The following is a 16,908-nucleotide window of genomic DNA, read 5'->3' on the forward strand; positions in this document are numbered from 1 at the left end:
CTCTCTTTGGCTTTTGTTTTGGTTTTGACTTCACCTGTTAGCCACTGTTGTGTCATCTTGCTTTGAGAATACTTCTTCCTCTTTGTATATATCCTGTGCCTTCCAAAATGCTTCCAGAAATTCCAGCCATTGCTGCTGTGGCATCATAATTGCCTATGTTCTTTTCCAATCAATCCTGGCCAACTTCCCTCTCATGCCTCTGTAATTCCCTTTACTTCACTGTAATACTGATACATCTGACTTTAGCTTCTCCTCAATGGTGAATCTGATCATATTATGATCACCGTGTCCCCAAGGGTTCTTTTACCTTAAGCTCTCTAATCAATTCTGGTTCATTGCACAACAGCCAATCCAAAAAAGCTGATCCACTCATGAGCTCAACCATGAGCTGCTCTAACAAGGCATCTTGTAGGCATTCTAGAAACTCCCCCTCTTGGAATCCAGGACCAACCTGATTTTGCCAATTTACCTGCATATCGAAATCCTGCATGACTATTTGTAACATTGCCTTTTTGGCATGCATTTTCTATCTCCTGTTCTAATTTGTGACCCACATCCTTACTGCCACTTGGGGCTCCGTATACAACTCCCATCAGGATCTTTTTACCCTTCCAATACCTCTACCCTCAATGGTTCAACACCTTCCGACTGTACGTCATCTCTTTCTACAGACCCCTGAGAGATTCGACAATGACCTGGGCTCTTGCCGTGCCTTCTGCACTCAACAGTCATTGGTGTTCAAACTTCAGCCGTCCCGGTTCCTTTCAGAGCGTAGAAGGGTGGCCTCAATTAACTCTCTCCTAACTGGGAGAGCACTGGCCTGGGCCACCGCTCATTGGGAACGAAGGTCAGAGATATGCTCGGATTAGGAGGAATTTATGGCTGCCACGAGGAAGTTATTCCATCATCCCGCCGAAGCAAGCCAAGCCTCGGACCGTCTGAGGGGCAGATGGTCAGCAGCCAACTATGCTATTGAGATTCAGACTGTGGCCCAAGATAGTGGATGGCACGGGGAGGCCTTGGCCACTCTATATTGCCACAGACTCCGAGAGCAAAAGTGAGACTACTTCAAGAGGTTCAAGAGGGCTAGCCCAAGCCTGGCCTCAATGCATCACAGTTCTATTCCTCAACCTCGGACAATGACAAGTCCATCCCCGGTTTAGGATCACCTGTTGAGGGCCACCCATCAGCTCAACATACCACTGCAAGAGTTGAGCCAGGCCATGACCACAAATGTCCTGGATGGCTGTCCGCTAGAGTCCCGGCAGATCCAACAGCAGACGTTGGGCTTACGGATGAGGATTGAGGAACACGTAGAGGACATTAGTTTCTATATCATCAACTTGCCTCTCACACCACTGATCTTCGGGCACCTTTGACTACCCCCGTATAACCCTTCCATGAATTGGAAGGGAGGGTCATTGCTTAGCCAGTCATGGGAAGAGGGTACATTAACAATTGATTCTAACATCTTCCCAACCACTGAGGCCAAGTTAACTGGTCTATAATATCCTTTCTGCTATCTTCCTCCTCCCTTAAAGAGTGGAGTGACATTTGCAATTTTCCAGTCCTCTGGCACCATGCCAGAGTTCAATGATGTTTTTTTTTGGAAGTTCATTGCTAATGGCTCCACAATATCTAGCGCTACTTCTTTCAGAACCCTAGGGTGCAGTTCATCTGGTCCAGGTGAGTTGTGTACTCATAGGTCTTCCAGCTTTTTGAGTCCCTCTCTCTTGTAACAGTAACTGCACTCACTTCGTGTAGTAACTGATATCTCTCTATATGTGTAGGGCAATGGAACACCCATCAGGATAGAGAGATATCAGGGTGGTGGGGCCCCCACCAGTATGTAGGGATAACAGGACAATGGGACACCAAAATGTATCCCACATGAGGGAGATTGTAAATTTGGCTGAGTGGAGTAATAACAACAACCTCCCACTTTATGTCAATAAGACCACGAAACTGATGGTAGACTTCAGGAGAGGAAAAACAAAGGTCCAAGAGCCAGTAATCATCGGAGAGTCAGTAAATTTAAATTCCAGGGTGTCACTATCTCAGATGACCTGTCCTGGACCCACCATGCACGACAGTGCCTCTATTTCCTCTGGAGTCTGCAGAGATTCGGAATGTCATCAGAATCCTACAGAAAGTGTGCTGACTGGCTGCATTACAGTCTGGTATGGGAACACCAATGCGTTTGAGTGGAAAATCCGACAAAAGGAAGTGGATTCAGCCCAGTACATCACTGGTAAACCGCTCTCAACCTTTAAGTGCATCTAACTAGTCAAATTTCGCCTATCCAAAGAAGTACCATAAACACTTGAGAAAACTGGCCACAACCTCATCACAAATGAAGAGGACTGCTTCTCCTTCTGACATCTGCACTTATTCAAAGTCTCCACTGGGTCACCTCGATTAGACCTTGTTTCTAATATAGACTCCTGTAAACAACTCAGTATCATCTGGCCTTGTGCCCCTTTCTCTGGATTGGTCCTCTGGAAGACCAGAATGGTAATCCATATGTAGAACAAAAACGGATGGAGGAGATCTTAAATGCACTCTTTGCATCTGTATTCACTCAAGAGATAGACATAGAGTCTATAGAATTGAGGCAAAGTAGCGTCAACTTCATGGACCCTGTACAGATTATAGAGGGAGAGATGTTTGCCATCCCAAAGCAAATCAGGATGGATCAATCCCCAGGGCCTGACAAGGTGTTCCCTTGGACCCTACGGGAGCAGTGCAGAAATTGCCAGGGCCTTAGCACAGAAATGTAAAACATCCTTAGTGACAGGAAAGGTACCGGTTGATTGGAGGTAACCCAATGGGCAGAGCTTAGGAGAACAATGGCGGCTAACTGTGACTCCTTTGCTTCCACCTTCGGAAACAGCTCTATTTCTATCTTTAATATCTCTATCTTTCCCTTTCAGGGTTCCTTTGAAGACCCTGACCTGGAGTTACATGCCGACTTTAGTTCTTTGCAGGATGGGACCAGCTCTCGGGGTCTCACGACTGGCCACTATTCGATGTACCAAGGATGCGGCCTAGGAGACTAGTACGCCTTCAAGGTTCCGGGATTTCATGGCTCTGGAGGCGGGTGGACTCAAGGTTGGTGCCTCCACAGGAAATCCATGTGTTGTGGGAGACCCGAGTTCTTTGGGGTCAGAGCTCGGAAAAAAGTGACGCAACAGACTTTAATATCATAAATCAGTGAGTTGTTTGTTATGTCTCCCCTCTCACTGTGAAATGGGCACAGCTCTTTTTCCCTTATTATGGAGACAGAGAGGGAGCCTGTGGTATGTTGAATTACCAGGTGAACAAGTAGTCTTTGGGGCACTGCAAGTCTGTGTCTTTATTGATGCTTTGCTGCACGCTTGAGTGCTTGGTGGGGGTGCCAATGCTTTTTTTGCTGGTGGGGGCGGGGGATGTTGCTTTGCTGCTGCTTGTGCATGGGATGGGGAAGCTGGTGGGGGCTTTGGGGTTCTAACGTTTAAAAAACATAGAAACATAAAAAATCTACAGCACAATACAGGCCTTTCGGCCCACAAATTTGTGCCAAACATGTCCCTACCTTAGAACTACCTAGGCTTTACCCATAGCCCTCTATTTTTCTAAGCTCCATGTAGCCATCCAGGAGTCACTTAAGAGACCCTATCGTTTCCGCCTCCACCACCGCCGCCGGCAGCCCATTCCACACACTCACCACTCTCTGCGGAAAAAACTGACCCCTGACGTCTCCTCTGTACCTACTTCCAAGCACCTTAAAACTCTGCCCTCTCGTGCTAACCATTTCAGCCCTAGGGAAAAGCCTCCGACTATGTACATGATCAATGCCTCTCATTATCTTGTACCTCTCAGGTCACCTCTCATCCTCCTTCGCTCCAAGGAGAAAAGGCTGAGTTCACTCAACCTATTCTCATAAGGCCCTTTGAGAAGATTACTTCTACCTAGTTTCTTTAATTTGTACTTTAAACTGACTCTGAGAGCTGGATGCCTACTCTTCTTTTTCTTTTTTTCTCTTTTTTTCTTCTCTCCTTTCTTTCCTCTGTCTTTTATGTTTTTTTTCTCTCCCTCCCTTTTTCTAAATGCGGGAAATGGTGTTGGGATAGGTGTTCTTTTTTTTTCTTTCGGACTTATTAATGTATTTGAGTTAATTTTTTTTCAATATGTATTAATTGGTCTATTAATTGAGTCCTAATATTTCTTCTTTTAAAAAGAAGTGAATGGTAGGAAGGAGTATGGGAGAACAAAGAGATCTGGGAACACAAGTAAATAATTCATTGAAAGAGGTGAATTATGGCATTTCCTACTTTAATGGCTAGAAGATCCATTTTGCTGAATTGGAAGGAGATTAATCCTCCTACCATATTTCATTGGTTTTCACAAACTATGTTGCTTTTAAATTTGGAAAAAATTAGAAGTGTTGTTTATGACCCCTCCATTAAATTTGAAAAGACTTGGAGGCCATTTATTCAGCATTTTCATATGGTATAATTTGACCATTTCCAAACTTATTTTATGTCTCTGTAATGTTGTTGAGAGGAACGGAGTGGTTGACACTAAGGTTTTCTTTTCTCTCATTTTTAAGATGTTAAAAAGCAGCCCAGGTCTTTTTTTGAGTTTAGTTGATTAATTCTGTTTAGATTAGTTTTTTTTAGGGGGTGGGAGTTATTATTTTGTTCTTTTTCGTGGGTTTTTTTAGGTATTTTTCTTTGTTTTATATTATTCTTTTGTATCCTATATGATTGGGAGTTTTATCATTTAAGTGTTATCTGGCTTTATAATCACTCATGTTAATTATAACAATGTATTCCTAATAACTTTGTACTTCTATCATGTTATGTTTATATCTCTATGAAACTAATAAAATGATTGAAAAAGAAAGAAACAGCTGTCACAGGTTGATACGGCTGTGAAGAAAGCTTTTCATACATTGGCCTTCATAAATCAGTGCATTGAGTTCAGAAGATGGGATGTTATGTTGAAGTTGTATCAGACATTGGTGAAGCCTAATCTGGAGTATTGTGTGCATTTCTGGTCACCTGGAGAGTAGGAATATGGAGGGCTATGGTCCCAGTGAAGATTTATGAGAATGGGCATCTTAAATGGTTTTTGGCATGAAGGGCCTGTATCTGTTCTATTCTTCTCTAAGCCTCTATGAGTTTATATATCAGTTAATTGAGTGGTGTTGTTGCAACCACCTTGCACTCAATGTTAGCAAGACCAAAGAGTTGATTGTTGAAGGGTAAGACAAGAGAGGGAACAAAAGTGGAGAGAGTGAGCAATTTCAAGCTCCTAGGTGTCAGTCTCTCTGAGGACCTAATCTGGCCGTAACATATTGATGCAATTATAAAGAAAGCAAGACTGGTTTTATATCATTAGGAGTTTCAGGAGATTTGGTTTATCACCTAAAACACTCGGATAACATTCTGACTGGCTGTGTCACCGTCTGGTATGGAGGGGCTACCGAATAAGATCGATGTATATTGCACTAATTATTTAACTTATCTACTTCATAGACATGTTTACTTACTGCAATTCAGTTTTTTACTCTGTATTTATCATGTACCGTACTGTACTGCTGCCATAAAGTTAACAGACTTCACGACATATGCCGGTGATATTAAACTTGATTCTGATTCTGATCTTCTGGTTCTTTCCTTTTCCAGTTTCGATATCCTAAACCACCGGGTGCTTGAACAGAAAGCTAGGGTCCCAGACCATCATTTTTTTTTAGTGCACTCCAGGATGCCAAAGCCACTATACAGAGATATCAGGGCAATACAACACTTTCCATTATAGAAAGCTATAAGGATAATGGGACGCACACCGTTATAGAGCGATATCAAGGCAATGGGATATTCTTTAGTACTTAGAGATGTCAGGGCAATGGGTCACCCAGCATAAAGGAGAGATAACAGGGCAATGAGATGCCCACCTGTATAGTGGGATATCAGGACAATGAGACACTCTCCAGTATAAAGATATATCAGGCCAATGAGACACTATCCAGTATAGAGATATCAGTGCAATTGGATCTCTCCAGTAAAAGGTGATATCAGAGCAGTGGCAAACCCATCAGTATGGACAGATATCAGGGCAAAGGGACATCTACCAGTGTAGAGAGACATTGCTGCATCGGAGCTATACAGGCAGTGGGACAATTTCCAGTGTAGAGAGATATCAGGGAAATGGGACACTCTCTACTATAGAAGGATATTGTGACATTGGGACATTCTTTATACAAGAACAATAGGACATTTCCCGTTATATTCGGATCCAAGGGCAATGGGACACCCACCAGAATAGCAAGGTATGAGGGCAAGGGACACTCCAAATTATTGAGAGATATTAGGATAACGGGACACCTTCCAGTGAAGAGAGATGTGAGAATAATGGGACACACTCCAGTATAAAAAGATATCAGAGCAATGAGACACTCTCAATGATAGAGAGACATCATGGCAATGGGACACTCCATTACAGAAGGATTTAACAGCAGTGGTACATTGTCTATTATAGATAGACATCAGGACAACGGGGCACTTTCCATTATAGAGAGAGATCAGGTCAGTAGGACACTCTTTAGTACAGAAGGATATCAGTACTATCGGAACCCTCTATTACCGTGAGATTCCAGGGCAATGGGACTGTGTGATATAGAGAGTTATCTTGGAAAGGGACAAGAACCAGTATAGAGAGTCATTAGGGCAATGGGACATGCTCCAGTATAGAGGGATGTGAGGCTAGGTGGTACCTGCAAGGATTTTCCCCACTTCCCCGTCAGATGTTCTGCACTGTAGGGTAAATGTGTAAATGAGGGACATTATCTCCCACTTCTAGAGAGTGTCATTAGTGTATTAAACAGAATTACAAATGCTCTATGGGAACAGATTGTTCTGTACTCTTTCCACTGAGGAGGCTCATTTCCTGCAGGTGAAGGTTCACTCTGCTCAACTGGAGAGTGAGAGGGGCAGACGGGAACATTTTAATGTAGAAAAGGTTCAAAGGTTCGGTTATTATCAAAGTATGTATGCAGTATACAACTCTGGGATTCTTCTTCTCCAGATTGCCAGGAAACAAAGAAAAACCGTGGGTCAGTTCAGAGTGAAACATCAACCCCACCCCCTTGCACAAAACAAAACAGGTATCACAATTAGTAACCCCTAGCCCATAAATCCCTCTCACCCCACACAAAATGTAAGAACATCAGCCCCCAGATCCTCTCTCCCCACACACAAAAAAAGAGAGAGATGTTTGAGGAAGTGAGAGAGAAGGAAGAAGAAAGAGGAAGGAGCAATGGGATGAGTGAGGGAGGAAAGAAGAATGGATTGTTAAGAAGTGGGAGAAAGAACACAGAGAACATTTTCAGAGAACCCTTGGGAACTTTGTCTTTATGAATCAAACTGATGCAATTGGGGTTAGTCTTCTTGATTGTTTGGTGGGAGAAGGTTCAATGGAAGAAGCTACAGTGACCAAGGGACTGAGCTAAGGAGTGGGATGGTACAGGAGAATGTAATGTCAATTGCTGTGCTGTGCCATGGGCATTGGTTCTTGGCCCAGTTATTGTCCATCATACGCATTATGAAGGTAAGCTAGCCTATGATATTAAAGAGGATACCAGAAATTTCTTCAGATACATAAAGTGTAAAAGAAAGGTGAGAGTAGATAACAAGCCACTGGAAACTGATGCTGGAGAGGCAGTAATGGGGGACAAGGAAATGGCTGATGAACTAAGTAAGTAGTTTTTGCATCGGTCTTCACTGTGGAAGACACTGGCAGTATACTGGAAGTTCGACAGTGCTGGGTGGCAGAAGTGAATGAAGTTGCCATACTAGGAAGAATATGCTTGAGAAGCTGAAAGTTCTATAGATAGATAAGTCAACTGGACCAGATGGTCTACACCCCAGGGTTCTGAAGTAGATGACTGAAAAGATTGTGGAGGCATTAGTAATCAGTCAACCTTCAATAGATTCTGGCATGGTTCTGAATGACTGGAAAATTACAAATGACACTTCATTCTTCACAAAGGGAGTGAGTCAGAAGAAAGGAAATTACAAGCCAGTTAATCCAACTTTAATGGTTGGGAAGATGTTGGAGTCAATTGGTAAGGTTGTGGTTTTGGGGTACTTGGAGGCACATGATTCAAAAGGCTAGTTTCCTTAAGGGAAAACCTTGCCTAGCAAATCCATTACAAATGTTTGATGAAATCACAAGTAGGATAGACAAAAGAGAATCAGAAGGTGCTATGCTGCATGCATTTTGAATTATATTTAATTAATATGTTTATGATAATATTTTGGTCTGTGATGCATGTGTTATACGTTTTGTGGGTGCACCGTTGTCCGGAGGAATGTTGTCAGATGACAATTAACTTGAATTGATGTTCCACAAATTTTTATGGAATTCTGGTTGGGAGAAGGGTATGGCAGGTTGGTCAGTGTTCCAGGTTTTAGATGTTTCAGACTCAATGCAGAGGAAATGAGAGATAATGTTATGATAATGTACAGAGGGGATACTCTGGATGGATGTCACTCATCCAGTGAGGAAATATTTGCAAGGAATAAGAAATCACAATGTGGAGTTATTCAACAGTCCATTCAGGATTCAAAAGGACATACATTCAGGCAAATCATAGAAAGATATGAAAGTTACAGGACAGTTGAAGTTGGGTGACTTATGTGACGGGGTCCTCAATTACCCCGATGAACTGTACTTTTGAAAAGAGAGAGCGAGATGTTGTTCAACACCAGACACCTTGTTATTAAGAGAGAGAGGGAGGTGAAGACTGCTTTGAGATGGTGTTATCGTTTTTCAGAAGCATGTTTACACTTTTGCAAGGACACTAGCAGCTTCCAAGTTCTTACAGAGGGAGAAGGGAGGAGCTGCTTGATGGACAGCTGGTGTTCAGCACGGTGAGATAAATAGAAGGTCAGCTGGTAGACCTACAGACACATGGTTTTGGACACTGAATGAGCTCTGTTGTGCCCACAGAAAAAGTGGGTTTTGGAGGATCGATCAGTGGCTCTCGCAGTGTGAAAAGGGTGCGACCAGTGGGGAGTTGTTCACGTATCCAACCCTCGCCTGGGTTGATAATTCCACCACAGAAGAACAGTCCTCTTTGTTGTGGTCACAATCGGTGACTTCTGAAGGATTTCAGAGAACAACAGGAAGATCGACTGCGTCAGCTCACCTGAAGACTCAAATCTCTCTCTCTCTCTCTCTCTCTCCCTCTCTCTCTCCATCACTACTCAGCTCAATACCATGAACTGAACTGACCACTGGAAAACAATGCGGAGAGGTACTAATGGAGGACAAACTGAATAAGTATTTGGCATCAGTCTTCACAGTGGAAGACACTAGCAGTATGGTGGAAGCTCAGGGTGTCGAGGATCATGAAGTGTGTGAAGTTACCATTACTAGGGAGAAAGTTCTTGGGAAACTGAGAGGTCTGAAGATGGATAAGTCACCTGAATACCAGGGTTCTAAAAGAGCCTGAAGAAATTGTGGAGGCATTAGTAATGATCTTTCAAGAAACACTAAATTCTGGAATGCACTGCAAGACTGGAAAATTACAGATTTCACTTCACTGTTCAAGAGGGAGAAAGGAAGAAGAGAGGAAATTATAGGCCAGTTGCTGACCTCAGTGGTTGAGAAGATGTTGGAGTCAATTGTTAAGGATGTGGTTTCGGGGTACTTGGAAGCACATCAGAAACTAGGTGTCAGCATGGTTTCTTTAAGGGGAAATCTTGCCTGACAAATCTGATGGAATTCTTTGAAGAAATAACAAGCAAGATTGACAAAGGAGAATTGGTTGATGTTGTGCACTGGGATTTTCAGAAGACCTTTGACAAGGTGTCACACATGAGGCTGTTTAACAAGCTATGAGCCCATGGTATTACAAGAAAGATTCTAACATGGATAAAGCAGTGGCTGATTGGCAGGAGGCAAAGAGTGGGAATAAAGGGATCTAGTGGTGTTCCACAGGGGTCTATGTTGGGAAAGATTGTTTTTGCGTTATATGTTAATGATTTGTATGATAGAATTGATAGCTTTGTTGCAAACTTGCAGACAATACAAAGATAGGTGAAGGGACATGTAGTTTTGAGGAAGTAGAGAGGCTACAGGTCTGAAACAGATCAGGAGATTGGGCAAAGAAGTGACAGATGGAATATAGTATGGTCATGCACTTCGGAAGAAGAAATGAAAGGGTTGACTATTTTCTAAATGGAGAGAAAATACAAAAAGCAGAGATGCAAAGTACTTGTGAGTCCTTGTGTAGGATTTGGGACCCTTAGCTTAGAATGATGTGCTGAAACTGGAGAGGGTTCAAAGAATGTTCATGAAAATTATTCCAGGATTAAATAATTAGAAATATTTAGAAAACTTGGTACATTAATCACCCATTCGTGTCCCTTTCTCAGCCAAGTCTTTGTAATGGCCAGGACATCGTAGTTCCATGTACTGATCCATGCTCTAAGTTTGTTACTCTTACCCAGAATACTCCACGTATTAAAACATACATGTTTCAAACTGTCCGATCCATCATACCTGTTATTTTGATTTTGCCTTTCCATAGTGTCCTAGACATGTACTTTCCTGTCTGATCCTTCACTTATTGACCTGGTGGTCCAGTTCCAAGTCCCCTGCAAAACTAATGTAATGCCCTGGTTAAGATTTCTACTGTTACGCTGAAAAGGATGCAGCTTCCATTCTTGTGGGAAGGCTCGTGGGAGCGTGCAAGGAGAGAAATGGAGAGAGAACTTATGGGAAATCTTGTCCAGTCACGCTGTGTTCAGAGCTGCTTTTGAGAAGGTGAGAATTCCTCCTAAGCAGGATGTTGAGCAGAGAGGAGGGACTGTGTGGTACATCCAGTCTAAACCTGCCATATTACATCCTGGAGGAGCAGCTAGAGTGACAGGAACCCCTTAATTTGCCGGAATGGCCAGCCAGGTGGATGCTCCTGGTGATCAGGAAGAAAATTCACTTTGACCTGCAGCAGTGCTAGTGATACCTGAACCTCAGGAAACTTCGGGTGTGTATGCAAACAGGATGACTGATTAGAATGCATACTGCAGGAAGGGATGTGACCCTCAGATGTGAGCTGCCGATTGCCCCTCTTCTTCCTGTGATGGTAGTGTCTAGTTTTCCTGTCACAGTGACGGGGGCTGTGGGGGCAAGGTGGACCCAAATGCAAGACACATCTTGTGAGGTTAATTAAATTTAGTTTATTGTTTGATATCAGGAGAGCTAGGCAGGAGCAGGAGTAGCAAACTGGACAAGGACTGAGGACTACGACTAGGCTGGGACCAAGGGTCTCGGCTTGGACTCGGAATCGGCTCCCTGAACTAGAGGAGACATGAAGAGGCTAGGGTATGGACTTCGAGCCTGAGACTGGGCAAGGACCCAGTACCTGGGTCTTGCCTCGGGCTCAGACCCCAGAACCAGGCATGGACATGGCATGGGCTAGGGAGAGGAGGAACATGGGAACACAGAGCCTCGGTCTCGGGAGAGCAGGTACAATGAACCATGGACACATACACAGAACACAGAGTCGGGACCCCTCCTTGGGAACAGGACATAGGGCCGGGACTCGCACACAGAACAGAGAGCCGGGACCCCTCCTTGGGTACAGGACATAGGACCGGGACTCATGACCCTCCGCAGGGCAACGGCAAGATGGCCTGACTTACCCCACGGAGGCGAGGACAAGACAAGACAAAACACGACTCCCCGCGGGGCAACGGCAAGACGGCCTGACTTACACCATGGAGGCGAGGACAGGACAAGACAAGACACGACTCCCCGCAGGGCAAAGGCAAGACAGCCTGACTTACCCCACAGAGGCGAGGACAAGACAAGACAAGACCAAAATGAATGAACACCAGACAGTACCTATCTAGCTCCGGTAATGAAACTTGACCGAAGTGCAGGCGGGGGCTGCAGACGGGGGCTAGAGGCGAGAGGGGCAGAGAAGGGATGCAGACAAGGGGGTAGGACAGGAATCACAGACCGCCAGGGCCAGGACTAGACTCAGAACTGGAAGCTGCCAGGACCAGGACTTGACATGGTACTTGAATGCCACCAGGGCCAGGACTTGACATGGTACTTGAATGCCGCCAGGGCCAGGACTTGACATGGTACTTGAACACTGCCAGGGCCAGGACTTGACATGGTACTTGAATGCCGCTGGGGACAGGACTTGACATGGTACTTGGATGCCGCCGGAGCCAGGACGTAGACGTGATACTTGGATGCCGCCGGAGCCAGGATGTGGACGTGGTACTTGCATGCCGCCGGAGCCAGGACGTGGTACTTGGGACCTCCAGGTAGTGCCGTGCTCTCGACTCGGCCCGGGAACAGTAGACAGCGGTTCTTGATTCTCTCCGGCAGGTTAACTAACGGACCCACCTTGATGAGAAAACTTTGCAGGCTCGCTTCGGCGAGGTAACTGGACAGGGTTGCTCCAGTGAGGAAAGGCAAATTACCGACACTCGCTTAGGGCGGAGACAAGGCTTGGTCCAGCCAGATGACCTTGGCATGCCGTGACTTTGCAGACTTTGCAGACGCTCCCGCACCGAACGGCAAAAGCCGGAGACTATAAACTATTGGTTCAGCCGAGTGTTAATTGCCTCTAATCACCAAAGTCGAGGGACACGGGAAAACAGGGAATCAACGGTCAGGATCGTAACATAAACAAGCTAAATTTAAAGGGACCCCGATCCGGAACATGACATTTCCAGGGGAAACAGAAGAGAAACAGTCTCCTGGATCAAGGAAGTCGACACCGATGCCTGAGGAATAGAAAAGGAGATTAACTGAGAAGGTGTCCCCTATCACTACTGCACTACCTGACTTTACCCTTCCCTGCTGAGCCTCAGAGCTGGACACAGTGCCAGTAGCCTTGCTGCTGCTGCTGTGCCCTGATGGGTCTTCAGCTCTTCAAAAGTCTCATCGTGTCTTCTGCCACGAAGAGGTGGTCAGAGGATGATCCTGAGTACATCCAGCTCCTGGTCAGTCTGGAGCCAAAGTAGGGTGGACTTAGTAATGTAGTAATCAGGGAAATCGTCAGATATCCTGAATTCCCACATCTGACAGGAGGAGCTTTCCATCCTGACTACTCTATACTTTTAAAAAAAGCTTACCTCTTCTTATCTGTGCTCCCGCCTGTTCTTGCTGAAGCCTGTGAGCCAAAGCCTTCCCCCTCTATCACTTACACGCTCCAATAGACCGAGGGAAGAAGCTGCTTCCCATCCTGACTGTTCTTGTCTTTATACATTGGAGTCTCCTGCCTGATGGTAGAATGACAAGGTGAATGCTGGATGGATTTACCTCACATTAAATGTACCCAATGACTTGGCCTCCACGCCCATCTATTCTGAGGATGTGCATCCCAGACTCTCCCACTGTAGAAGACATCCACTCCCTATCCATTCTATCTAGACCTTTCAATACAGAATAGGTTTCAGTGAGATCCCCTTTCATTCTTATAAACTTCAGAGAGTATCAGCCACAACCATCAAATGATCCTCATACATTAACCCTTTCACCTCCGGGATCATTCTCCTGAACTTTCTCTGGACTCTCTCCAATGCCAGCACATCCTTTCTTAGATAAGGCAGAAATTTCTTTAGCCAGAGGGTGGTGAATTTGTGGAATTTTTTCTCATAGGCAACTGTGGAGGGCAGGTTGTTGGGTGTTCTTAAGATAGAGATTGATAGGTTCTTGATTGGACACGGCATCAAAGGTTACGGGGAGAAGGCTGAGGAATTGGATTGAGGAGGAGAAAAAAGGATCAGTCATGATTGAATGGTGGAGCAGACTCGATGGGCCAAATGGCCTAATTATGCTCCTATGTCTTACAGTCTTATGGTCTGAAACTGCTCAAACTACTCTGAATGTGTTCTGACCAGTGCCTTAGAAAGCCTCAGCTTTATTACAAATTCTGCTGGGTAAGTTTCTATCAATTTGAGTTTTGAAGTGTGAGAAGATGGTGATAGGTACCCCCCGGAGAGGTTGACTTATACAGCACCGGGAGAACAGGGTGTGATCTGTACAGCCCTGGGAATTTATGTCACTGCTTTATACACCTGGGTTGGGTTTTGTGTTTTGCAAGGAGCACTGGTGAACTGGTGAACCCTGTTAACGTCATGAGGGCATGACTTTTATTTGGTGGGGGGAGAGTGTACGGGGTCTCTTTTTTGTATGTGATAGGTATGCCTGAACTAACTTCAGTGAACCTGGGTATTGAAATATTTTCTTTTCTGCGGGAAGAATACGAGCCATCTACAACCACCCTTTGCCTTGTGTGGGCAAGACAATTCTGGATCCACAAAGCAAGGTCTCCTTGGATCCCATGCCTCCTTACTTTCTGAATGAGCTTGCATGGGAAACCTTATCAAATGCCTTACTGAAATCCGTATTCACTACATCTACTGCTCAATTTGTTTTGTTACATCCTCAAAGAATTCAATCAGGCTTGAAGGCATGACCTGCCCTTGACCAAGCCATGCTGACTACCTCCAATGAAATTATGTCTCTCCAAATGTTCAAAATCCTGCCTCTCAGGATCTTCAACAACTTGCCCACCACTGAAGACTCACTGATCTATAATTTCCTGGGTTATCTCGTTTCCCTTTCTTGAACAAGGGAACAATATTTGCATCTGTTTAATCCTCCAGTACTTCTCCCATCTCTATCGCTGATGCCATCTCCTCCTTCACTTCCCACAGTAGCCTGGGGTATATCTCATCCGGTCCTGGTGACTTTCCTAACTTAATGGTTTTCAAAAGCTCCAGCACATCCTCTTTCTTAATGTTTGTATAGTCAAATGTTTCAGTCCGCTATAAGTCATCCCCAGAAATGCCAAGGTCTTTTGTCTTTTTCACTGGTGAATACTGAAGCAAAGTGTTCATTAGGTACCTCCGCTACCTTCTCTGACTCCATGCACACATTCCCAATCTCGCACCTGATGGGTCCTATTCTCACACGGCTCATCCTTTTGCTCTTCACATATTATAGGATGCCCTGGGGTTTTCCTTAATCCTGCTCACCAAGGCCTTCTCATGGCTCCTTCTAGCTCTCCTAATTTTATTCTTAAGTTCCTTCCTGTCAGTCTTTTATCTTTCTGGAACTCTATCAGTGCCTAGTTTCTTGAACCTTTCATAAGGTTTTCTTTTCTTCTTAATTAGATTTTCCACATCCTTTCTACAGCATGGTTCTTTTACCCTACCATCTTTTCCCTGCATCAGTGGAACATACTTATGCAGAATGTCATGCAAACATTCCCTGAACATTTGCCACATTTCTGTCGTGCATTTCCCTGAGAACATCTGCTCCCAATTTATGCTTCCAAGTTCCTGCCTAATAGCATCATATTTCCCCCTACCCTACCAAATGCTTTCCAAATTGTCTGCTCCTATCCCTCTCCAGCATAATGGTAAAGGAAATAGAGTTGTGATCACTATGCAAAGTGTAAAGGGGCTTGGGGGTCCTTGTGCAGAACATCTAAAGGTTAATTGCAGGTAAAGTCAGTGGTGAGGAAGGCAAATGCAATGTTAGCATTCATTTCAAGGGGTCAAGATTACAAGAGCAAGGATGTGATGCTGAGGCTTTTTAGAGCACTGGTGAGGCCTCACCTTGAGTATTGTGAACAGTTTTGGGCTGCTTATCTAAGAAAAGATGTGCTGGCACTGGAGAGGATTCACAGAAGGTTCACAAGGATCATTCCAGGTATGAAAGGGTTATTATATGAAGAATGTTTGATAGCCCTGGTTGTGTACTCACTGGAATTTAGAAGGATGAGGGGGTGGGGGAGGATCTCATTGAAACCTTTTGAATGCTGAAAGGCCTGGACAGAGTAGATGTAGAAAGGATTTTGCCCATGGTGGGAGAGTCTAGAACAAGAGGGCACAAACTCAGGTTAGAGGGGTGTCCATTTAAAACAGAGGAGCTGAGAAGTTTCTTTAGCCAGAGGGTGGTGAATTTGTGGAACTTATTACCACAGGCAGCTGTGGTGACCAGGTCATTGGGTGTATTTAAGGCAGAGCTTGGTAGGCTTACCTAGGTGAGCACTATGTTCAGCATGGACTGGTTGGATGAAATAGAATATCTCCATGTAATATTGTCGTGACTCTATACTCTCACAGTAAACCCAAGGATGTGCACACATCGGATCCGTGGCAACTCACAAATAAGGAGTGTTCACAGACAGCTATGCCCTGATAGGAGCATTGTGTTGTTCTCTTACAATGAAAATTACTTTTAAATCTCGACCGGACAAAGTTCTTCCAGGAGAATGCCTTTGACCACAGGGCCATCAGGCAGTGGTTGGCATGTAATGTCCAGCAGGCACTGCAGGAGAAGAACGTGATGGACACAGTGGGGTGGTTCCACGAGCCGATCATCCATTTCATCTGGCAAAATGCCTCATCTCCATATCTCACCAACAGGCACCAGGACCTTGCCTGGTTGGCGGTGAGAGGGGCCCTCCCAGTCAGATCCCTCCTGTATGCCCGGAACGTCGTCTCCACACCCCACTGCCCACGGGAGGACTGCAGTGAGGAGGAGTCTCTGACCCACCTCTTTGCACACCGTCAGCTCACAGAGAGGGTGTGGAGGAGGATGGACGGACTAGTGTCACGTTTCATCCCCAGCAGCTGTGTAACAGAGGACTCTCTGATCTACGGACTGTTCCCAGGGACGAACACGAAGACCAACATCCGGTGCTGCTGGCAGATCATCAACTTGGTGAAAGATGCTCTTTGGTCAGCCCAAAACTTGATGATCTACCAGCACATGGAGATGTCTGTGGGAGAAAGCTGCTGACCAGCACATTCTCGGCTGCAGGAGTACGTGCTGAGGGACGCACTGAAACTTGGTGCAGCCACCGCAAGGGCCCGGTGG

This window comes from Mobula birostris, chromosome 11 (assembly GCF_030028105.1).
Source record: "Mobula birostris isolate sMobBir1 chromosome 11, sMobBir1.hap1, whole genome shotgun sequence".
Lineage (NCBI taxonomy): Eukaryota > Metazoa > Chordata > Chondrichthyes > Myliobatiformes > Myliobatidae > Mobula > Mobula birostris.